Consider the following 24,919-nt stretch of genomic DNA (forward strand, 5'->3'; position numbering starts at 1 on the left):
AAACCTTAAAACTCTTTCGCTATCCTTGAGTGTTTTCACATTACAAAAATCCTCATTTATCTTATCTTCAATCTCTTCTAAAAATTTCTTCAATGAACTTTCCAAACCTTTTTTTTTTCCAAGCTATAGCCTAATCAACTCTTTCCTTAACAATTTATTATTCTAAAACCTTCTATGGCGAAAACCCTACTCAATTCAAACTCCAAAAAATCAGATGTAACATAACCAGTAATTGTTTCATACATCTCAAACCCTAGGGCATCAATCAAAAACTTCCTAAATACGCAACCCTGTTTACAAGCAATGTCTTTGCTTTGGTATACCAGACAAATGTTAAAAAACAGAGAAGGGATAAGAATACTGTGATGACAAATGAATAAACAATCATGTAAATTAATATCACATTTAGGAAAATTGATATGTTAACAAAAAAAAGAGACAAACAAATAGAATTATCAATGGAAAGAGAAGAGACGAGAGAGTCACAGTGTGGGTGTGAGATGTGGGTATGGCCTCGACTACAAGAATAAGGCAATTCAGATCAGAATTGAGAAAGATATGATTTTTCTAAGAAAGCCCCGAGAACTGTTACAGGAGCTATAGGAAGAATTGAGGTTTTAGTCATTTTGCTTGCTCATTACTCCCACCAACCTCCAAATTTAATGCACCTGCTTTCTCTAAATACTAAAATATGGTCTAGGTTCATGATTCTCTTTGATCATTTGTCAACCTAATTAAATGCCCTTCCATTTATATTTTCTCCACCATTACTATATAAACTCTCACCTCCTCTGTTTTAGGATAGAGAGGGAAACATCCTCTCTTCTCTCCTTTTAAGTTCTAGTGAAGTAGAGTTGGTATTGTCATATCTTGATCTTCCTGAGACGAGGTATTGAGTAAGACTCATTCTCCCTCTCCTAGTTCTTCTTCTCTACTACACTTTTAGGACCTCCACCAAGAGCCTCCTAGTTCTTCTTATTTTTCAATTGAAATTCAACAATTAATAAATGGAATTGGCATTTATCACATGCACTTACATTAAATTTAACATGCAAGTTGATTGATAACATATTAGATGATATCACATGAATGTTAGCCACCATAGTCTAGAAGACCGATTTCACTGGATAAGGTGGGTGCCTAACACCTTCCCATGTTGTAACATAGCCTCCAAGTTCAAACTTAGATCAAGGGTTAATAGATCAATACTTTTCCATGTAATTTTCAATTTCTAGATAGTAACTAGGAAACAAATGAATGTACTTTGTTCTAGATTGAATCTAGGATCAAGGCCATGTAATTTCCTATGATCAATATAAATTTAGTTTCAAATTAATAAAATGATGAATTTTTCAATCATGGTTTTCTTTTTTTTTTCTTTTTTTTTTCCAATAATTAAATAAGTGACGACTCTATTATAAAACTTTTAATCTAAAGGGGAAAAATATAATCAATCGAACCTCCATTTTGAGAGGTAATAACATGACTCCATCTATTCACGTGGGTTTGGCCTAATTCCAAAACGGGCCGGGAGCATCTCTCACAATGGCACTAGTAGTGGAGGAAGAGGCAGCAAATGATGTGGTGGAAGGAGCTGTTGCTGGTGGATTGCAGATTCTGAGGTGTTATAGAACTCCCAAATTGGTGGTTCCTAGACAATCAACAACAATGTGTAGAAGTTATGCCATTTTTTTTGCACATGTTCACGTTAGTAGATTAGATCTTTTAAAAATATGTTTTTGTCCTTAATTTTATTTTCAAATAAATCTTAATTAAATATTAGGGATACTAACAGGGCCGGCCCTTCCCTTAGGCGAGTTATACGGTTGCCTAAGGCCCCCAAGTGGAAGGGAGGCCCCAAAGTTTTAGAAAATAAGAGGGAGTAGGGAAAAAAAATTTAGTTTCAGGGGAGGCACAAAAATCTGACACAGTAGGGAAACAAAATTAGTTTAAGGTGAAGCACAACAATCTAACACAGTAGGGGGAAAAAAATTAGTTTAAGGTGAAGCACAAAATTTTGGCACATCCTTTTAACCAAAAAACAAAAATTTTGGTAAATCAAACAAACCAAAAATCATCCGAATAAACTACAAATCCGGTCTAACACATTAACCACAAAACAATCACAAATTACACCAAATAAAATAACTCAAAACCCTAAAAATTTAACCTTTTCTCTCTAATCTCTACTCTTCGCCTCTCTCTGTTCTCACTGATCTCATCTGCTCTCCGGCCTTGGCAGCAAGCTTCCTCAGTTCCTCAGTTCCTCCGGCCTTTCTCTTCCTCTTCCTCAGTTCCGTTCAGCAAGCTTCTTTCAAGGTTTTTTTTTTCTTTTTCTTTTTTAATAAAGCTTGCTAGCTTGCTGCTGCTTGCGTTTTCTTCTTTTTGGATTTGGGTTAGATAGATGGGATTTTTTTTATAAAAGCCTGCTATTGTGCATTTTTGTCTTTTTGGGTATTGGGTTTTACTGTTTTAGATAAGTCTGAAACTCTGAATCATCTGATAAGTGATAAGATTAGATAGGATTAATTTGTTTTGTGTTTTTTTTTTTGGGTGGGTCTTATTAATAAGCCTTGTTGTGTTATAATTGTGCTTAAATTTTTGTTATGGTTGTGTTTTTTTTTTTTTTTTTTAAATTTTAATCTTGTGTTTTCAGTATATATATATATATATATATATATATATATATATATATATATATATATATATATATATATATATATATTAGTTAGTGGCCATATACTGAATAAGTCTTTATTTATGCAGGTTGAAATTGCTAAAAATTTGTTATTGTTCGGTGAAACTACAACAATACTTTTTATATAAATCAAGTTTTATTTCTCATTTGCTCTACACTTGAAAGTTATTTTTTATTTTAGTCTTTATAAATATATTGTTTGATTAGAAATGTCTACTAGAAAATATGCATCTGGATATGAAAAACTTTTTTTTTTTTTTTAAAGAAAAACTAATTGAGTCTCAAAAAGGATCAATGGATAAATTTGTTATTGGTAATGAACAAAATATAACACAAAATTTAGATGAAAATATCACAAACGATCAAGAAATTCACCAAAAAGTGTTAGAAGATAATGAAATGATACAATTGCAAGATAACAATGGTGTTCAATTTTGCAATACAACAAATTTTGATAATGAATTTCAAAAGAATTTAGAAGAAAATGAAAATAATGATGAAAATGTCACAAATGAACAAGTTCACCTTAATGATGTTCAACTAGAAGAAAATGAAAATAATAATGACATGTTGAATTATATTGCTTCAAATATTTATGGTCCAGGTAATTGGAAAAATGTTGACACAAAATTAAGAGATTTATTAGTAGAAAAATGTCCAATTAGAGACAATGATATAATTTTTCCTAAAGGTGATGACAATAGACATTTTTCTACTATTCATTACACTTGAATATTATCAAATTGGGAAAAGCATGATAGAAAATGGCTAGTGTATTCAAAAGATACGAACTAAGTATTTTGTTTTTGTTGCAAGTTGTTTGAGTCTAAATGTACCGGCCAACTATGTAATGAAGGAACTCAAGATTGGAAAAATATTAGTTCTAAAATTAGAAAGCATGAAACAACTAGAGAGCATATTACTAACATAAACACTTGGCTAGATTTGGAAATGAGATTGTCAAAAAATAAAACAATAGATAAAAATATCCAAGAAGAAATTAACAAAGAGAAATATCATTGGAAAAAGGTTTTATTAAGAATTATTGCTGTAGTAAAGAATCTTGGTAAAAATAATTTGGTATTCTAAGGAAAAAATGAAAAGATTTATGAACGAAATAATGGAAATTTTTTAAGTCTAACTGAAATGATTGCAGAATTTGATCCAGTTATGCAAGAACATATTAGACGTATTCAAAATGGTGGAATCCATAAACATTATCTTGGACATAAAATACAAAATGAATTGATACAACTGTTAGCAAATGAGATTAAATGTAAAATTATCAAAAAGATCAAAGAAGCAAAATATTTTTCAATTATGTTTGATTGTACACCAGATGCAAGTCATCAAGAACAAATGTCTCTCATATTACGATGTGTTGATATTTCAACAAGTCCAATAAAAATAGTAGAACATTTTGTTGAATTTGTGAAAGTTGATGACACTACCAAAAGAGGTCTTTTTGATGAAATTATAAATGTAATAAATATTCTTGAGCTTGATATTAATGATATACGTGGACAAGGATATGATAATGGGTCTAATATGAAAGGAGAACATCAAGGGGTACAAAAAAGACTTCTTGATATAAATTCTAGAGCATTTTACACACCATGTGGTTGTCATAGTCTTAACCTTGTACTATGTGATATGGCCAATTCTTGTCCAAAAGCTATATTATTTTTTGGAGTTATACAACACATATATACATTGTTTTCTTCTTCTACAAAAAGATGGAAAATTTTACAAGATAATGTGTCAGGTTTAACTCTTAAGTCATTATCACAAACATGCTGGGAAAGTCGCATTGAAAGTGTAAAAGTATTAAAATTCCAAGCTCCACAAATAACAGATACTTTGTTACAATTAGCACAAACAAGTGAAGATCCTAAAATAAAAAGTGAAGCTAATTGTTTAGCAACACATGAAATTGAAAGCTTTGAGTTCTTATTGGGTATGACTATTTGGTATGACACATTATTTGTTGTCAACTCTGTTAGTAAAAACTTACAATCAAAAGACATGCACATTGATGTTGCTATAGATCAATTAAAAGGTCTCATTTCTTATTTTAAAGAATATAGAGAAAATGAATTTACGTCTGCAATGAATTCATCTAAAAAAATTGCGTTGGAAATGGAAATAAAACCTATATTTCGTGAGAAACGTATAATTCATAGAAAGAAACAATTTGATGAAAATGTTCATAATGAGATAACACATTCTGCTGAAGAATCTTTTAGAATTGATTATTTCTTATATATAGTAGATAAAGCAATTAGTTCAATTGAGAATAGATTTGAACAATTTCAAATATATGAAGATATTTTTGGTTTTCTATTTAACTTCACAAAATTGAAGTCACTAGATAATGATAGTTTACAAAAATACTGTCTTAAACTTGAAGATTTTCTCAAACATGATGTTTATTGTGATATTGATGGTTTTGATTTATTGTCAGAGTTAAAGATTTTAAAAGAAATTTTACAAATAAAATATTATACTCCAATTGACATACTAAATTATATAAAAAGATTAGATTCATTTCCAAATACATGCATTGCTTATAGGATTTTACTAACAATACCTGTTACAGTAGCTACTGCAGAAAGAAGTTTTTTAAAATTAAAATTAATAAAATCATATTTAAAATCGACAATGTTCCAAGAAAGATTAAGTGGATTAGTTATACTATCGATTGAAAATGAGATTTTAGAAGAACTTGAATATAAAATTTTAATTAGTCAATTTGCATCTCAAAAGGCAAGAAAAATATATTTTAAATGAAATATATTATAATATTAAATATTAAATAAATATTAATTTAATTAATATATAAGTATAAAAAAGACCCCATTTTTAATTCTTGCCTTAGGCCCCAAAATGTCTAGGGCCGGTCCTAGATACTAATACTTAGTATTGGAATTAAGGAAAGGTGGAAATGAAGAGTTTAGAGTTCCCCTTTTTTTTTAGAAAAAAAAAAAAAAGAAAAGAAAAGAAAAAGAAGAATCCTATAGAGAACAGGTTAATAGGCCGACCAAGGTAATTCTTTGCATGATCACTTGCAGAGCATCAACAATGCTAATAGTGTCATGAAGTGTATTCAATCTCATTTCTCACAAATATCTTCAATTTTGTTTCTCATAAGTATGTGGCCCAAATTGTCAAACTCAATAACAATTATGTCGAGTCATTGCAATGAAACAAGTGTAGAGACAATTATTATATTACTAGCGCGTTCTAAGAGACTAGCACATTCTCAGAGACTCTTTTTTTTTCTTAAATGATAACTTTCTATTTATCATAATTCGCAGTTTATGCACTTTTCAATTATAAATATACCTAAAGGTGTGAGGAAAAAGTTGGACTTTAAAAAAATAAAAAATAGAAGAGCTTCTGAGCATACACAACACATGTACGAAGAGGCTAGAGTTAAAAATATAGATATAATTTTTCATCATAAGAAGGTTTAGATTCGGGTCGTTATTCTACTAATCATAATTCGACTTATTGGAGGAAGATTTGGGAGTTAATAGTTCAGAGAAATACCAAGAATCTATTTGTGGCGAGCTTTCATGTATTCTATATACCCTTAAAGACTAATCTTGTCAGACACATGGTTACATCATACAACTGTTGTGATTCGTGAACACTGTCACCAATATGCATAAGATGTAGCCATGCCCAATGGCTTTGTCCTTTCAAGGAAAAATGCTTATGAATTAATTTGATTTTTAAAGTTAAGAATCTAACTTAATACGATTAATAATTGAGTGATTAAATTAAAAAACCAAATTGAACTTTAACCAATAGTTAGAGTACTAAATTAATAATTTAACCACTTCTTCATTATGCCACATCCTGATTCATACATACACATAAATTTTTTAAATAATTTTTTATCATTTTCTTTGCTAAAAGGTGTTTAGAAATTTTGTCTTTAATAAATAAATAAATAAATAAATATATATATATATATATATATATATATATATATATATATATATTATGAGAGAGAGACAGAGGGGGTTGAGCTCAAGTTACACTTGGTGTAACTCTAAGCAATGTTACACGACCCAATAACTTGTTATTGAATTCATATTTTAAAAATCCAACCATTGAATCACATGTTCTATATGTTCTTAACATGCATGCCAATTTTCATGCCAATCGGATGTAATTTTTATCATTATTTTAAATTACAAAAACTTGAATTTAAACAATTGATTGTTGACATGACTATTGATCTTTGATTATCTTTAAATTTTGTAAGCATAGAGAATACACGAATATAATGCAATCCAACAGTAGATTTATCAAAATTCACATCTAATTAAAAAATATTGAATAATGTAACTTTACAAGAATTACACAATTTGATATCATTTCTTCTATTTAATCCATATTTTTCCTGCAAAATATATATATATATATATATATATGTCTCTCTCTCTCTCTCTCTCTCTCTCTCTCTCTCTCTCTCTCTCTCTCTATATATATATATATAATATCTTTACTTTCTTTTGGTAGATTTTTGTTATTTCTTATAATTCTAATTAAGGTTGATAGTTTTTTTTTTTTTGAATATTTGTTTTGGTATTGTGCTTTTTTAATTTCCCTTTAATAGTAATGGTTGAATTTTGGTTTGAGTTAATACATAATTTTTTTTGGGGAATAGAAATTTGAGTTTCTATCAAAACACAATCTATATGACTGAATTTGAATATGCCTACCAATTGTTTGAGTAATAAATTATTATAAAGCCTAACTTGTATTCCTTTGATTTTATTTTAATTTTTGGTTAAGATAGCATTGTAATTTTGTGATGAGTTTTTATTATTATGACAATCTCTTTATTCCTTAAGAAATGAAAATTTTGAATAATAGATTTGAAACTTATAAAGTTTAGTTGTATATTAGGCAAATATAACACACTACAACATAAGTTAGAAGAATATGGCTCACCTTAAAAAAAATATTAATTAGGCAAAAATAATAATAGAATGATATATTTGTAGAGATAAAAAGATAAAAAAAAAAATAATAATAAAAAACCTGTAGAAATATATATTTTTTAAATAGATAATAGTTGAATTAATTGTTATTCTTAATATATTATGGCCCATTACATAATATTTATATATTCTCACGCATTGCATGGGTTTGCGGCTAGTAAGATCTAACAACCCATAAACCGACAACCACATACACCTTAGTCCATATTTAACACTTAAAGGCCATGTACAAAACAATGCCCAGTCCAATAAGGGAAAAAAATGGGCTTTTGCCCTTATTTTTTAAAATATCTAGTACAATGTCCCTGTTTTGAAACTATTTAGCAAAATATCCTGTTTTTGAAACTTAATTTTAACAAAATCGAATCTATAATAATAATAATAATAATAATAATAATAATAATTGTAGGGGTATTGGGCCCAGTAATTTATAATGGACGGCCCAACAAGGTCTTTTGGGCTAGAAACCCAAATCCGAAAACATCAAAATGATCGTGGAGTATTTAAGCGTCCCATACCGTCCGAGGAGTAGATTTGTCCTCGGAATGTTAAGCCGAGGATACACAGTATACGTGGAGGACTGTAGAAAGAGCGGTGGAATGTCTAAAGTAAAGCTGCTACCACCGCCCATATATTAAAGACCCTGTAATTGATACGCTGACAATATAGATGGAAGGATGGGACCTGAGCATAGAGTTTGGAACTTGGTCCCAAATCCCAGCGGGCTTTAGGGAAGAATGGATGGGACAAGTATCCAAAAATGAGGGTCGCGGCCATAAAGTGGAAGATGATGAAGAGAAGAGGAGGAGTATAAATAGGGGGAAGGCAGACGAAGAAGGGGGAGGCTTTTTGAGAAAGAAAAAGTGTATGATAATCAATATTTGTATCCACACTTGAGAAATACTATTAGGAACTATCCTCGGAAACAGTCCGAGGAGGAATTCTCAATCTTACTCTTTGCAAACGATTCTTTGTTTTGTTCCATTGGGCCCAAAGCCCGTTCTATTTGTGATTGTCTAAAGCCATCCTTGAAATCTAAATTACAAACCCATCCTCTACAAATTCATTGTGAAGAAAGGCCTTTCAAGCCCATTTTCCTCCCAGTCGTGGTTTGGGAATTTGAATTGTGTCCTTACAATTGGCGCCGTCTGTGGGAATTTAGTTTTTAAGGAAGTTTAGGACATCATGGTAGGATCAGAACCACCACGCAGTGCAGAGTCCGTCGGCTCCCAGCGTGAGGATCACTCCTTACATCCTGATCATGGAGAGAACCGAGAAGGAAGTGTACATACTACACACACCATCAAAAGTGCTAGTCATTCGCAAGGAGGAAGTAGAGTTCCTTATGAGAGAAATGCCAGGGCCATGCAGAAAGAGATTGACGGCCTAAAGAGGAGACTGCGTCACGAGAGGAGAAGAAGAACTCCTCCGGTCTCTGACCCCTCTTCGGAAGGATCCGAGGATGACAATTACGAGCGGAGATCCAGAACTCCCCCAGGTGAATATGTCTCTTCTGAGGAAGATAATCTGCATGAGAGGCGTGGCAGAGACTACCCCCTAGGGGCTTGGGAAATGACGCAATGGGAAGAGCGTTGCACCAAATCTCCAGATCACCCTTCGCGCGCAGATTGGAGGAAGGGAGGTTACCTCGGCGCTTCACACAACCGGCCTTCACTCTTTACAATGGTCGGACGGATCCTGTGGAGCACGTAAGCCATTTCAGCCAGAGAATGGCAGTGCATTCCAGGAATGAAACTTTGTTATGCAAGATTTTTCCTTCTAGCCTAGGGCCCGTAGCCATGAGATGGTTTGACGGCTTAAGGGCAGGCTCCATTGATTCCTTCAAAGAGCTTACTAGAGCATTCGGTTCTCGCTTTATCACGTGCAGTAGAGTTCCTCGTCCATTGGATTCTTTACTATCCATGGCCATGAGGGAAGGGGAAACCCTGAAAACGTATTCGGACCGATATTGGGAAATGTTCAACGAAATCGACGGAGACTTTGACGATGTAGCCATAAGGACCTTCAAGGTCGGCCTACCAACGGAGCATGACTTGAGGAAATCCTTGACGAAGAAGCCTGTAAGAAGCGTACGTCGACTGATGGATCGCATCGACGAGTACAAAAGGGTTGAGGAAGATCAGCAGCAGGGAAAAGGCAAGGCGAAGGTTATCCCACAAGAAAGGAGGGATTTCAGGTCGGACCGATACAACAACAATAGGCCTACGCGGGATTTTTCCAGGCAGGCTGGTCACATACCCCCACAAGTGGTCAACACCGTCTTCAGGGAGCCGGTGCAGCAGCTGTTGGAGAAAATAAGACATGAGCCTTTTTTCAAATGGCCGAATAAAATGGCAGGAGACCCTTTGAGACGCAACCAAAATCTCCACTGCCATTATCACCAGGAGAGAGGTCATACCACCGAGGACTGTCGCACTTTGTGGAATCATCTGGAACAATTGGTTAAAGAGGGAAAGCTGAAGCCGGTTCGTACCAACCCAACGGGCGAGGAAACCAATCGGGAGTGGCAAACCACGATGGTCCTTCATCCGGACCTCCTCTAGGTACTATCAATGTCATTTTTGCGGCAGACAGTAGGACTGGCTCAGCTCCTTTCAGGGTAATGTCAGTCGCTCGAACATTGGCCGAGGAGTCACGGGATCAGCCGAAGAGGATTAAGGCAAGTATCCTGCCAGTCCTAAGTTTCTCTGAAGAGGACAAGATGGGGACCATCCAGCCTCATGATGATGCCTTAGTGGTAACCCTCAGGATAGGGAACTATGATGTAAAGAGGGTAATGGTTGATCAAGGTAGTGGTGCAGATATCATGTACCCTGACCTATTTAGAGGCTTGAAGTTAAGAGTTGAAGATCTTATGCCATATGATTCACCCTTGATAAGCTTCGAAGGAAGAGCTGTCGTTCCAAAGGGACAGATTAGACTGCCTGTGCAATCAGGTCCGGAGGTGGTAGACGTAGATTTCATCGTGGTCGATGCTTACTCTCCCTATACGGCTATTGTGGCAAGACCTTGGCTGCATGCGTTAGGGGCTGTTTCCTCAACCTTGCATGTCAAAATCAAATTTCATTCTGGAGACCAGGTGGTGGAGTTACTTGGGAGTCAGTCTGTGGCTCGACAGTGTGTCACGGCTGCAATTCTGCGTCGACCAGAACTAGACTCCCCGTCCTCGGCTAATGGTGAAGCATAGCAATCAAAGTCTCTTCCCATAGCCGAGGTGGATGAGGCAGTATGCGAAGAATTGGAGAAAATTATCATAGACAATGATCCTGAAAAGTTCTTCCAGGTTGGAGTTCAATTGCCACAGGAAGAGAAGACAGAGCTGATTTTATTTTTAAAGAAAAATATGGATGTGTTCGCTTGGAACGCGTATGAGGCCCCTGGGGTTGATCCGAACTTCATATGTCATCATTTAAGGGTCAATCCAACTGTAGTGCCGAGGAGGCAACCACCTCGGAGGTCTTCAAGAGAACATTCTGAAGCCGTAAAGGAGGAAGTGCTCAAACTCAAAGCGGCAGGGGCTATCAAAGAAGTGTTTTATCCTGAATGGTTAGCCCATACGGTGGTGGTGAAAAAGAAGAATGGGAAGTGGAGAGTTTGTGTAGACTTCACAGATTTAAACAAAGCTTGCCCAAAGGACTCATTCCCGATGCCTCGAATTGATCAATTGGTTGACGCTACTGTTGGACATCCTCGAATGAGTTTTCTTGATGCTTTCCAAGGTTATCACCAGATACCTTTAGCCGTTGAGGACCAGGAGAAGACTGCATTCGTCACTCCTACGGGAAATTATCATTATAAGGTAATGCCTTTTGGTTTGAAAAACGCAGGGGCTACCTACCAAAGGATGATGACGAGGATGTTTGAGGCACAGCTAGGAAAAACTATTGAGGTATACGTAGACGATATGGTGGTAAAGAGTAAAGAAGTTTCTGCACATCTGGAAGATCTGAGCAACACTTTTCAGAAGCTAAGAGAGTATAAATTACGGCTCAATGCCTCTAAATGCTCTTTCGGTGTGGGGTCGGGCAAGTTTCTAGGATATATGGTGACTCACCGGGGAATTGAAGTGAATCCTGCTCGAGTTAAGGCAATAAACGGCTTACACCCACCTCGGAATCCTAAAGAAGTGCAAAGGCTAACAGTATGATTTCGCTCTCAACCGATTTATATCTCGGTCCGCGGACGGATGCAGGCCTTTCTTTCAATTATTAAATAAATGGAAGGGTTTTGAATGGACCGAGGAGTGCGCGGTAGCTTTCCAACGGCTAAAAGAATATCTCTCGCGACCACCGGTTATGTCTCGACCGAGAGGTTGATGAGATTCTGTTTGCATATATTGCGGTGGCTAACCATGCTGTTAGTTTGGTTCTTATCCGAGATGACAATAACATCTAGAGACCGGTTTACTATGTACGCAAATCTCTGCACTAGGCCGAGCTGAGTTATTTGCCACTGGAGAAAGCTATCTTGGCGGTGGTACATGCTACACGAAGACTTCCCCATTACTTCCAGTCTCATACGGTTGTTGTTCTTACACAACTCCCTCTTAAATCAATTCTGCGAAGTGCAGATTATATGGGAAGAATTGCCAAATGGGGAACTGTCCTAGGAGCTTTTGATATCAAGTATATGCCCCGCACCTCTGTAAAGGGACAGGTCATCGCGGACCTTGTGGCGGAATTTGCTGAGCCTTCGTTGGAAGACTATCAAGAAGGCATGGGTAAAAAATCAGTAGGCATGATTTCGTGTGAAGGGCCTCCATTATGGAAAGTCCATGTTGATGGAGCAGCAAATCAGAGGGGATCGGGTATCGGACTAGTTTTGATATCCCCAGAGGGAATTACTTTTGAGAAATCTTTGAGATTGGGATTCTCGGCCACCAACAACGAAGCAGAGTATGAAGCCGTCCTCGTAGGGATGAACATGGTTCATAAAATGGGAGGAAAGACGGTGAAGATGTTCTCGGATTCACTATTGGTGGTAGGCCAAGTAGAAGGCAAGCTAGAAGCAAGGGATTCTAGAATGCGAGAATACCTAAACCAGGTCAGGTATATGCAATCTAAATTTGAGTCATTCCTACTATTGCATGTATCCAGATGTGGCAACACTCATGCCGACTCATTAGCCACGCTCGCGACGTCCTCGGCACAAAGTCTACCACGAGTTATCCTCGTTGAAGATCTGCTGAAACCCACTGGGACGGATGGTAACTCCACTCAAATTCTTCAAATTAGGACAGGGCCTAGTTGGATGGATCAAATAGTAACATTTCTCAGAAATGACATCCTGCCTGGAGAATTAGCTGAAGCAGATAAGGTTCGCAGGAAAGCCACTCGTTTCTGGTTATCCGAGGACCAAAAATTGTACAAACGTTCCTTTTCGGGACCATATTTGCTATGCATACACCCCGAGGCAACGGAGCTACTTTTGGAAGAGTTACACGAAGGGATTTGCGGAAGTCACACAGGAGGAAGGTCTTTAGCTCACAGGGCCCTTACTCAGGGCTATTGGTGGCCAAATATGCAGAGAGAAGCGCAAGATTATGCAAAGAAATGTGACCAATGTCAAAGGTTCGCTCCAAATATACATCAACCAGGTGGAGTCCTGAATCTTCTATCTAGCCCATGGCCTTTTGCCCAATAGGGCTTGGACATTGTTGGACCCTTCCCCAAAGCAACGGGAAACAGACGGTGGCTTCTCGTAGGAACAGATTACTTCACCAAATGGGTTGAAGCTGAGCCATTATCAAACATCAGAGACACGGAAGCAAAAAATTTTGTATGGAAGAATATCTTTACCAGGTTCGGCATTCCTCATACTCTCATTTCAGATAACGGTTTACAATTTGATAGCAAAGCCTTTCGAAAATACTGCTGTGATCTTGGCATTACGAATAGATATTCCACTCCGGCTTATCCCCAAGGAAATGGGCAAGCCGAGGCTGTCAACAAAGTAATAGTGAGCGGACTCAAAAAGAGGTTGGGTGACGCCAAGGGGAGGTGGGTGGAAGAACTGCCACATGTCTTGTGGACGTATAGAACTACACCACGAAGATCCACAGGAGAAACACCCTTCGCCATGACTTATGGGGCTGAGGCAGTAATCCCCTTAGAAACTGGGTTCCCAACCCTGAAGAAAAACTCCTTTGTTCCAGATAGCAATGATGATCTATTAATGAGAAACTTAGACTTAGTTGAGGAACGGCGAGAAAGCGCCATGGTTCAACTAGCTTATTATCAACATAAGCTCAAGCAGGGGTATGATTCTCATGTGAAACTTCGACCTCTTGGACCAGGTGACTTAGTACTAAGGAAAGTTTTGGGCACGATGAAGAATCCTGCGTGGGGAAAATTGGGGCCCAACTGGGAAGGACCTTATCGTATTACTTCGGTAGCAGGAATAGGGGCCTACAATCTGGAAGATTTGGACGAAAATGTTGTGCAACGTCCCTGGAATGTAAATAATCTACGAAGGTACTATTACTAAATAAAAGGCACTTCGGCCGTTCTTTGTTGTAAACTACATTATATTCGTGATCTTTATTCGTCTAAGTATAAAGCTGAAACTTGGTATGCCTGGATCCTCGGACCACATACCTCGTCTAAATTGATATTCTTTACTAAGTGTTAAACAGAACCTAAGTTACGTCTGGTCCTCGGATCATCTGCTTTGGGAAAATTAACATTTTACATTTATTCGTCTAAGTATCAAACTGAAACTTGGTATGCCTGGATCCTCGGACCACATACCTCGTCTAAATTGATATTCTTTACTAAGTGTTAAACAGAACCTAAGTTACGTCTGGTCCTCGGATCATCTACTTTGGGAAAATTAACATTTTAAATTTATTCGTCTAAGTATCAAGCTGAAACTTGGTATGCCTGGATCCTCGGACCACATACCTCGTCTAAATTGATATTCTTTACTAAGTGTTAAACAGAACCTAAGTTACGTCTGGTCCTCGGATCATCTGCTTTGGGAAAATTAACATTTTACATTTATTCGTCTAAGTATCAAACTGAAACTTGGTATGCCTGGATCCTCGGACCACATACCTCGTCTAAATTGATATTCTTTACTAAGTGTTAAACAGAACCTAAGTTACGTCTGGTCCTCGGATCATCTACTTTGGGAAAATTAACATTTTAAATATATTCGTCTAAGTATCAAGCTGAAACTTGGTATGCCTGGATCCTCGGACCACATACCTCGTCTAAATTGATATTCTTTACTAAGTGTTAAACAGAACCTAAGTTACGTCCGGTCCTCGGATCATCTACTTCGGGAAAATTAACTTTTTAAATTTATTCGTCTAAATTGATACTTTTTACTAAGTGTTAGACAAAACCCAAGTTACGTCTGGTCCTCGGATCATCTACTTTGGGAAAATTAACATTTCGAATTTATTTATCTAAATACCAAGCTGAAACTTGGTATTGTTGGATCCTCGGATCATTTACTTGGAAAAAATTAATACATCAGATATTTGCATAGACCATATGCCATATCTTTACATAGTTCAAACTAGAGATCCAAAACGAAGAAACAAATACTCAAAATGCATCACTTAATGCAGTTCTCGGCATAATTAAGCCTTCCTGGAGTATCAATTTCAATTCAAGCTGTTGTTAATAACTTTGGTAAAAGACAAAGAGATGATGTTTATGGAATGATATGATCAGAACAGAGCAAAAAGTAAGAATCATCCAAACAAGTAAAACAAACAGCCGTGCTTATATTAAATTCAAAGTAAGTACTTTTTCAATCACATTTAGAAATTACACTTAGAGATAAAACAAAATATAAAAAAAAAAAAAAAAAAGAGAGGGGGCAGGAGGACAGCAGGCATTCATTGTTTCAGCTTGATCTTCAGAGGGCCTTTGGGGTCTTTAGGAGATGGAAGTTGGACCGAGGACTCAACGGCAATTCCTTTGCCTTTGGGATCATCTGTCAAGGGTATTGGATTAGCTTGATTACCCAACTCATCCTTCGAAGATACCTGAAGGTCACTTGAGGGCTGTACGTCTTCAAGCGCCTTTTCTTGTACTGGATCAGCTTGCTTAGAAGCATCTTCGGGAAGAGTTGAATCCTCAACCAAATCAGCCCCCTTATCCTCAGATGATCCCTGGGCAACTTCTTGGGCAACTTCAGGAATGGAAGAAGCGCGAATTGCGGGAGGATAGTAGACACTCTCTGCTTTCCAAAGAGTGGAAGAGGCATCAACCCCAGCTTGGGAAAGTGCCTCATTCCACACTTGGAGGCAGTAATGCCTACATACCTCGGGAACCTGAGCCTTGAAGGTTTCAGTGACCTCCTTCACGCCTATATCATAACCGTCTTGTTCGGCTTGGTCCCTTGAGATCTCGGCCTCTTCTTTTGCTTTCTCAGCCTTTTTCTTCTCCTCAATGGCTTCCTCTCTGCCCTTGATGGCTTCCTCTTTGGCCTTCTCACACTCGTCAAGATCTCTCTTGAGATCCTCTACGAGCCTGCGTGCTGTTAAGAGGTTGTTGTCGGCTTCTCGGAGCTTTAGGCGCTGATCCTCGGCTTGATTAGTCGTAGTCTTCAGATCAGCCTCCAAGCCTCGCCTTATCACTCTGCGCCTTGGCCAACTTTGCTGTGACCTCCTGCAGTTTCTTCTTATGAAGGTCCGAGATCTTTTGGGCGGTTTCACGCCTGGATTCCTCGGCCCTCAAAGATTTATAGGAGTTGATGGCAATCTCCTCTGCCCTATGGGCAGATTGAACGGCCTACGAACAAAACATATAAAAATCAGACATATATATATAGGAAATAAAAACAAAGGCCAAGATTTTAGAGAAAGAAAACTTACCATTGCAAGCTCCTTCTTCAAAGTCATGAAGACGGTATGGTCCCTTTTCTTTCTCAGCTCAACCATATCCTCGGGGAGTAACAGCGCCTGCTCCAAAGCATCCGCGACGCATGCAGCTGTCCCTTCATCGGAATTCCTAATGGACGCATCCACAGTAATGGCCTCGTCATCCATAGACATATCAGGGAGCCATAAAGGGGCGCGCACGGCCACCTGTTGGTCAGTTCTTCTCTCCGACCTAGTCTGTATAGTGCGGGCCTGCTTTGCACCCTTTTCCACCTCGGGATCCTTGGAAACCGAGCCCTTCCCTGCCTCCACCACTTCCTTTCCTTTCGACTGATCCCTTTTTCTTTTGAGATCAGCTATGTTGGTGCGTTGGGTTTGGGAGGATGGGGGAGGAGGAGGAAGCCTAGCTTCAGGGCCTTTGTCAGCACCCTTTTCTTGAGTCCGAGGGCGCACCTCTTTTGGTGGTTCTTGGACTCGGGGGGCCTTATCAGTGCCCTCAAGGACATCCTTTAGACTGGGCTTAGTCTTTCGTTGAATGCCCATAGTGTCAAGTTCTTCAGTAGTAGCCTTTAAGATATGGGTAGAGGTGCCGAGGATGGAAGTTAAATCTTCAGGAGAGTAGGGTTGATTAAAAACCTCAAAATCGTCCTCGGAATCTGATACCTCAACTATTTCCTCTTCTTCTTCCTTTACAGTGGAGTGAGAAGGCGCGGCTTCACCAAATGTTAATTTTGTGGAGAAAGGAACTGTGGGAATCCCAACCGGAACGAATTGTGGTGGTTGGATTGGTTGGGTGACCAAGGTGCCTTGAGGAATGGCAGTCCCCTCCGGTAGCAAAAAACCCTCAACAGCAACACTGATCCGAGGAAGACGAGGATCGTGGGCTTTGATCACGCACTTCGGTGCCTGAAAGGCTTTGGATATTGGATTGTAGCCGAGGATCAGATGAGCTGCTCGGAGTTGCCCGTCAGAATGCACAAAAACCTCAGCTTGTAGGATCCTATCCAACCGTCCGAAGTCAACGAGATTAGGATGACGATCCGCGGCGTGTGGATCTGCAGAGTTGTCCAAGTAAAAGAGGGTAAGAATAAGTAAAAAGACAGAGGATAATAGTATGTAAAAGAAATTTCACCTGGAGTCCCTTCCCTTGTCGGACAGGGGAGGCCGTCGTGCCAATTTCCTGATATGATCAGGAAGTCATTTTTTAGGCCCTTATTTGATTCAGGCAGACATTGAATTAGCCTAACCTCTGGGTATCTAGATTTTAGGTAATACTCATCTTTTTTGCTTAGGTAATGGAGGTTGTAAACCCAGTTCACGTCGTGGTGAGTGAGCCCTAAGTTCATCTTCTCATTTAAGGCCTCTATGGAACCTAGGATCCTAAAGACATTTGGGGCGCACTGGGTGGGAGCTAATCTAAAGGCCCTAAAATAATCCCTAGTCACGGTTCCCATGGGGATTTTCATTCCCCCTTCGATGAACGCAATCATTGGGATTACGACTTCCCCCGTTTTTCTTTTTGTATAATACTCTTAATCTTTACAGTACTTAATGTATACATTCGAGGGAATTTTGTACTTAGCCTTAAACTGCTCTATTTTTTCGTTCGAATCTACCAGGGACGCGAACCTACCCATTCTTTTTTGAAAAAAGGGGGGGTGGGAAGAAAACTAACTACGCCGAGGATGAAAGACAAGGAGAAGACGGGAAGGAAAAGAAACAAAAGAAACAAAAAGCTGATAAGGAGGGGAAAGAGTATTGAAGAACTTACTTTTAAAAGAAGAAAGCACGTCACCTCGGACAGAGTACTTGATAGAAAGAGAGAGTACGGGGAGATGGAAAGTGTGGCAGGTACGTTATCAGGTTTCTGTAGTGTGAGGAAGTTTGAAGAAAATTAGTATTTATATGTCAAAAGGTGTTTTGAAGTGGGCGAATTCCCGCCTCAACACAGGAATAGCTCTCGACCGTTGGATATGTGTCATATCAATGAAACGTAGGGGACATGGAAGCGCCAATAATAAATTCGGGGGCGTTTCGCATACCGAAGCATCGGGAACACGCGATGGGTAATTCAGAAGTTATTTCCGTTAGTAATATTCCAGGATCCTGCAGGGTGAAAAGGTCTTTTAAATCGAGATCCTATTTTCCTCCCGAGGTGAAAGAAAAATAAAGAATCTCGAGGGGCTATTGTAGGGGTATTGGGCCCAGTAATTTATAATGGACGGCCCAACAAGGTCTTTTGGGCTAGAAACCCAAATCCGAAAACATCAAAATGATCGTGGAGTATTTAAGTGTCCCATACCGTCCGAGGAGTAGATTTGTCCTCGGAATGTTAAGCCGAGGATACACAGTATACGTGGAGGACAGTAGAAAGAGCGGTGGAATATATAAAGTAAAGCTGCTACCACCGCCCATATATTAAAGACCCTGTAATTGATACGCTGACAATATAGATGGAAGGATGGGACCTGAGCATAGAGTTTGGAACTTGGTCCCAAATCCCAGCGGGCTTTAGGGAAGAATAAATGGGACAAGTATCCAAAAATGAGGGTCGCGGCCATAAAGTGGAAGATGATGAAGAGAAGAGGAGGAGTATAAATAGGGGGGAAGGCAGACGAAGAAGGGGGAGGCTTTTTGAGAAAGAAAAAGTGTATGATAATCAATATTTGTATCCACACTTGAGAAATACTATTAGGAACTATCCTCGGAAACAGTCCGAGGAGGAATTCTCAATCTTACTCTTTGCAAACGATTCTTTGTTTTGTTCCATTGGGCCCAAAGCCCGTTCTATTTGTGATTGTCTAAAGCCATCCTTGAAATCTAAATTACAAACCCATCCTCTACAAATTCATTGTGAAGAAAGGCCTTTCAAGCCCATTTTCCTCCCAGTCGTGGTTTGGGAATTTGAATTGTGTCCTTACAATAATAATAATAATAATAATAATAATAATAATAATAATAATAATAATAATAGGTAAAACTAAGAGAAAATTCAATTAGATTTAAATTGGAATTCAATTAGAGTCTAATTTTGCGTCACTTGTCCCATTTAATCTAAGTTTTTAATTTTTTGTGCCAAGTGAGTTAATTCAATATAAAAATTGGATTTCAATTAAAGTATAATTTTGCGACATGTGTCCCATTAAATCTAATTTTTTTCATTTTTGTGTCAAATGAATTAATTTAGTGTAAAAAACAAAGAATCCAATATAAGTAAACCCAAAAAAAAAAAAAAAAACATAATTTTTGAATGATTTTATATTTATGAGTCCTTTTTTATAGAACTAAAAACAATTCAAGTTTATAATATATATATATGTGTGTGTGTGTGTGTGTCCCATCTAATTGAAATTTTTTAATTTTTGTGCTAAATGAGTTAATTTAGTGTAGAAAATAAGGGGTTCAATATAAATAAATCATAAAAAACATAATCATATATCTAATACTATATATAGAATTAGATGAAGAGAGAGTTTGAATGATTTTATATTTATGAGCCTTTTTTTTTGAATAACTAAAATCAATTCAAATTTAAAAGTCATATATATATATATATATATATATATATATATATATATATATATATATATATTAATAGGTAAAGTTTAAAGAAAATTTAATTAGATTCTATAATCGAAGTCCAATTTTGCACCATGTATCTTAAATTATTTATTTTTAGAGAGAGTTTTATTTCTTAATATTGGAATAAAATGTGGGACCATATTATAAATATTCATGTAAGTGAGTTATTATGTCAAAAACTAAAGAGTTTAGAATTAATGAACACAAAAATATTTTAAAAAATGGACAATTTACATTTTTTACCTAATAACATTCTTACAAGACTTTTTAAAAAGAGTTAAAAAAATATTAGGATGACTATCAATAATATTTAAATTATATATCTAAGAATTATACTATGTATTTTAATGTGTATCTTTTAAATATATTCATGCATATGCATGGAGTTATAAGCTAGTTCTATATAAAACTCGATATCCTTAAAATCGAGTTATATGTATATTTTTAAGTGAAACTTGACATTAGTAATGTCGAGTTTTCACTTAAATTTCCACACAAAAAAAAAAAAATTAAATGGCAAAATATGCATAAAACTCAACATTGTTAATATCGAGTTTCACTTATAACTCAATTTTTTTAAAATCATGTTTCAAAACAAGAACATAGTGCTTAATAGTTTTAAAATAGGGATATTGTGCAAAATATTTTAAAAAAATAATAGCAAAAACCCATTTTCCCCCAATAAAGAGAGTATACTAAATAAGGCTCATGTTCAATAAAGCTGTTGAAGCACTTTTTACATTGTAATAGATACTGAAATGTCCAATAACTATTCCTGGAGCATCTAGGATTCTGAATTCCTCTTTTTTTATTACACAATAGTCACCCTCCATAGAGAGAGAGATGCACTAATGCACTAAGAAATTAATTTATACTTCAATTGATATCTAATGTTTAATTACAATTATATATTTATAGGAGACTAGCTCTAATCTCATTGGCCCACATAGCTCAAGATAATTGGCTAGTTAATTCAACATGTGTTCTATGAATTAAACTATGTGTTACTACATGTGCTCAAATTCTAACTAACTCATCCTAATTTCAACTAACTAACTAACTAAAGGATTACAACAATTATTTTATATTCCTAACATTAACTATTCCTGGAGCATCTTGGATTCTGAATTCCTCTTTACCTATATTACACAATAGTAGGACTCGGCCGTATCCAGCACCCAATTTTTTTCATGTTCACTCCCTAAATGCTGATTCCTGGAACCAAGTAATTGACACCACTATTCATCGTTCAAACGTTAGGTTGCTTTTTCCTTGTTTGCCAATATACTTCAATGGTGTTCATCATTGGCTCGGTTTCTCTAACAACGGCCACATAAACGAACTCAGGCAGAGTTGTGCTTGTTAGATCATTCTAACCTTTGACATGAGTCATAAGGTGTTTCAAAAACGAAGGATACTTAGTAGACAAAAGTATGCAAAGGAGAAAAAAAAATTTTGTATTCAATGATTGCAGCCTTGCTTTTGTTGTTTATCAGGAGGATACTATGCATGCGTTTGGATTGGGCGTTTGCTGCGTTTGGTGTTTTGGAGCCTGGGTCCTACACACTGTTCATGGATCAGCCACCCACAAAAAAAAAACGCAGCAAGTGTTATACACTGTTTTCAGCTTTGAAAAATATTTTACTACAGTGTTTTCAGTTTTCAGCAAAATAAACGATATCCAAACAAACGCTATGATAGAAATACTTTGATATATGGGTAATGCGTGAATACGGGGTTGACAATTCTTGGACCAAACAACTTGTTGTAGGACTAGGACCCTTGTTAAGAATTTACATGCCACGCAATAGTCTTGTATAACATTGGTTCCAAAGAAATTAAGAATCTTCAACTTCCAGCGTTTCCAAAATCATTTATCCCAATACAAGCTATGGTTTATGTTGAGAGCCTAGTTAGTTTCACTCATGGGTGGAAATGTCTTTTTTTCTTTTTTCTTTTTTCTTTTTTTTATATACAAGATAGAATTTTACTTTAACCTAATTTAAGTGTAAATGTGTGTAAAACTCCCTCTTGGAGACTTGAACTTCGGCCCTTGCCCCTCACACCCCACAAGTTTAGAGTTATGGTTTATGGTTTATGTTTTATTTCTCAATAAGTTATGTGTGATTTAGAGATGACATCATATGGATGATGTATTTGCTAAATTTTAACTCTATTTCCTCTTCAATCTCTGTCATTTGTTTGATGGATCAGTAAACTGTTGAATTGTTATGCATTGGAATTGTGATAGAATTTTGGGGGAGGTTTAGTTATTAACCTATGTAGAGTGCGAGCTACTCAGGGATGGACCCAAAGGGGGGCCATGGGGGTCTGGGCCCTCCTAGCCCAAAGAAAAAAAAAAGTTTTGGGCTCCCTAGCCCAAAGAAAAAAAAGAATTTTTTTTAATGATTATATATATATATATATATATATTTTTTTTTTTAATTTCTAGAGTTGTGCCTCACTCTTCCAAAAACCTAGACTCTCTCTCTTTTAATTAGCCTACCCCAATTAACAACTACCCAACTCAAAAACTTAATAAAAACAAAATTTTAAAATAAAAAATCTTAGTCAGCTCAATACTAGAATACTAGTATTAGGTGTTCTAAATGGTAAATATTAGTATTTAGAACACCAAATACCAAAAACACTACTAGGAGACATTTCAAATGTTATATTAAAGTAGCAAAAGTAAGTTTTGGTTTGTGAAAATAATTTTTTTTTCTTTTTTGCAACAGTTAATGCTCTTAAGAAACAATATTATTTTGTCTTTTTTTGGTAAATGATTACATCTTAATGTATTAAGAAATAATAATTTTGTGTATTGATCTTAGTTGATAGTTTGTTAGTACTATATGGATGCCTATTTGGATTTTTTTTATTTTTATACTTCGCCCCCTAGTTTGAAATTCTAGGTCTGCCCCTGGAGCTAGGTAAGGGGTTGAGTAGATTTTTCTGCAATTACATCTCAGTATTATTTGCCGCTTTGGTGTCGATATTTGTTTTAGGGAAATTCCGCTGAGATTAGGCATTGCTTAGTGCACTTTTTATTCAATTAGTGCACTTTAGGTGAATGAGTTGGAGACGTAGGTAGGAATATCTTTGGTCACATATGTAGGTTAAAATAAGAAAAGCTCTATTTCAAGCCCTTCATTTTAATTAATATGGTAGAGGCAGACACCCTTGAAGTGCATTCCCACGAATCTTGTTTTATTTTCTTAGTTTCTTAGTATTTTTTTGGGCCCCCATGTTTTCCATCAAGTTGACACTCGAAATATATAATTTGAACTTCCTTAATTTAAGAATGGGTCTTCAAATTGTGAGAAAATATTCAATATTTCAAGAGTTATATTCTTCTCTCACATGAATGGTAGATCACAACTTGAATGCACTTGTGCAAATCATTGTTATGTGAGAAATGAAGCATTACTCCTATAGTAGTAAATAAATGATGCTCTAACAATGAAGCTATTGCTGTTTGATTCTCAAAGTCAAGAGTCAGACCTAGCTGGCTTTTAAAAATATAATCCCATTTCCATCTATCATTTAAAAAAAGGGGTAAAAAGATTCTTATTGTAGAATTATACCAACTAACATTGGCTTATTCGACAGTAAATTACCAGGTTTTTCTCTACTGCCCTCTTTTCCTTTGTGAATGGGTGTAATAACTCACAGTGAAAGGCATTCTACATTTCTACCCAACAAGCTCTTCGTCTAGATTATATGAACAAGTTCATTGTCTTAATTCTAGGAAATTATTCCATTCATGTCTCTCTCTATTTTACCATTCCTTTATTCTTTAATACTGTGTCTTTCCTCTATTTTTGAGCAAATAATATTGTCTTTCCTAGGACAATGTTCTCAGACTTTGTTGTGTTTGTTGTGAAACAATCACATTATCTAAACATGAGAATGGTTTGGGTTCAAAACCATCCAAACTTCCAATGGAACAAAATCTCAGATTATCTAAACATGATGGGGAAGCTTATAGCTGATCCAAGTCAGTATAGGAGGTTAATTGGTAGATTTTTGTATCCGACTCTAACAAGACCAGACATAACCTATGTTGTTCACAGGTTAAGTCAGTTCCTTGCTCAACCAAGGGAACCTCATATGCTGGCAGTTAACAAAGTGCTTCAATATATTAAAGGTTCAACTGGAAAATGAATTTTCTTTCCTAGTGAATTTGATTTGTAGATTAAGAGTTTTTGGGATCCAGATTGGGCTGGATGTCCTGATACTAGAAGATCTTTGACAGGTTTCAGTGTTTTCTTGGGAAAAGCTTTGACTTCTTGGAGATCAATAAAACAAGGTGTGGTGTCAAGATCCTCAGTTGAAGCCGAGTATAGAGCTATGGCTAGTGTGACTAGTCAAATTACATGGGTACTGCAGTTGATTGAAGACCTGAAAATTAAGTCATTCAAAACCTGCTTTGATGTTTTGTGATAATCAAGCAGCCTTGCACATTGTGAGGACAAAACACATAAAAGGTGGATTGTTATTTGGTGAGAGACAAAATACAAGAGGGAGTTTGTCAAAACTTTTCATGTAGCTAATAATTCACAAATGGCAGTGATCTTCACAAAAAGCTTTGGGAAATCTCAGCCTTTACACGATTTTAGTGACCAAGTTGGGACTAACTGATATTTTTTGTTCCTAAGGTATCCAAGTCTTGCTCTTTAATTCAAGTCATAGAACCTGAAGGTGTTCAGGACTTGAGAGGGGGAGTGTTGAAACTGTTGTGAAAGAGATCAGCCGAAGAAA

At 36.6% G+C, this 24,919-nt stretch overlaps 1 pseudogene; it reads left to right on the forward strand.

The window, feature by feature from the left end:
* The first annotated feature begins 1,545 nt into the window (after nucleotides 1-1,545).
* Nucleotides 1,546-24,601, forward strand: LOC142616717 (uncharacterized; annotated as a pseudogene).
* Nucleotides 24,602-24,919: the final 318 nt, after the last annotated feature.

This window comes from Castanea sativa, chromosome 11 (genome assembly GCF_040712315.1).
Source record: "Castanea sativa cultivar Marrone di Chiusa Pesio chromosome 11, ASM4071231v1".
Lineage (NCBI taxonomy): Eukaryota > Viridiplantae > Streptophyta > Magnoliopsida > Fagales > Fagaceae > Castanea > Castanea sativa.